General features: G+C 40.2%; 1 long non-coding RNA gene across 1 annotated transcript; it reads left to right on the top strand.

Annotated features, from left to right (window-relative positions):
* The first annotated feature begins 172 nt into the window (after nt 1–172).
* On the top strand, nt 173–1322 carry LOC117941153. Its single transcript, XR_004655869.1, has 4 exons — nt 173–249; nt 348–506; nt 697–789; nt 1246–1322. It is a non-coding gene; the product is annotated as an uncharacterized LOC117941153 (long non-coding RNA).
* The last annotated feature ends 1 nt before the right edge of the window (nt 1323 follows it).

Below are 1323 nucleotides of genomic sequence, written 5' to 3'. Positions count from 1 at the left end.
TGACACTGACACTTGTGCCTTCTTCCACCACCAGCATTTCTGATGTCTCAGATGATACAGAGATTCTGTCGACATACAGCTCATCATCATCAACAAGACAAGTGGCCAGAGTTTTTTGAGATTCCAAACTTCTCAGTTGATGTAGAATTCAGACTGACCTTCTCACTGCGGAGACTGGCGATTGTGGAGGCTGAACCTCCAGTGAAAACCCTGAAGGAGCACTGGCCAGCTCTTTTTACAGAGAGACAAGTACGTACTGATATTGTTATGCTTTTTTTGTATTCTGTTATGATTAAGTGTGCAATTAGGTTTTAGGTCTTTCTTAAATGTTTTTCTTTGTCTTGTAGGTGTTTGCTGAGTTCAACAGAATAGCTACAACAAACCTGGAGAATTACTTTTTTGGTGCTGTTGACAGCTACACACCACGCATTGTCACCATCTTCAAGTCCAAGAAAGGAAGTGTTGGGGGGAAACTGGCTGAGATTGTGCAGCAAATTGATTCAAGGGTCAGTCTACAGACTTACGTTTATGCTGTGCATTAGATCTTCAAATAACTACTCCAATCAGGAACTGTTCTCTTGCATTGTTACGCATACATGATGACACCTTTTTAATGTGCACTTTTAAAAATGGGTTTGTATTGTAACTTTGGAATGTTTCATATTCTTGAACTTTATTTGTTCTATCCACTTCTAGAAACCAGATGTGACAGCAGTGCGTACCCTTGTTCTTCAAGGCATCCCTGTTCTGCTTGGTGACGACCCCAGTAACTTCTACAACACCTCATTTGTAAGTTCTCATATCTTAAAAGAGCACATACTGTATTTCACTGTGAGCTCAGAACAAAATTCAGTGTATGTCAGCAAGGTGAGAAAAACGAGATAAAACAACAAAAACCCTAAACAAACGATGAAGCAGCCACTTAACCAACTCCATTTGTAGTCCATGTCACAGGGTTGCACTGCTGAGTGCAACAATGCTAAGCCCACTTGCCATGCTGTAATTGTTGGTTTTGCACAAGAGGTAGAACATTTCTCTCTCTCAAAAAGAATAACTATAACAGCAATAACATCTGAATAAAGTTTGTATTAAGATAAAGCTGTTTTTTAGAGGATGTCTGTTAGCTGGGTGTAAAGTAAAAACTTAATAGGCTGGAGGGAAGTGTTGACCTGACAGATGACTTGATGACAATTGCTAATGCCAATCAACGTTTACCTGTTAATCTTTGTGTTTGGTTGTATACAGGATTCTGACAGTGAGGAGGCATGGGCCCAGGTATCTGTTGGGTTGCTGACTATCATCAGTGAAGATGTACCTCTCTCT

Source organism: Etheostoma cragini, unplaced genomic scaffold (assembly GCF_013103735.1).
Source record: "Etheostoma cragini isolate CJK2018 unplaced genomic scaffold, CSU_Ecrag_1.0 ScbMSFa_4489, whole genome shotgun sequence".
In the NCBI taxonomy this organism is placed as follows: domain Eukaryota; kingdom Metazoa; phylum Chordata; class Actinopteri; order Perciformes; family Percidae; genus Etheostoma; species Etheostoma cragini.
The sequence above is the reverse complement of the archived record's forward strand: the minus strand, read 5'-3'. Positions and strand labels throughout refer to the sequence as shown.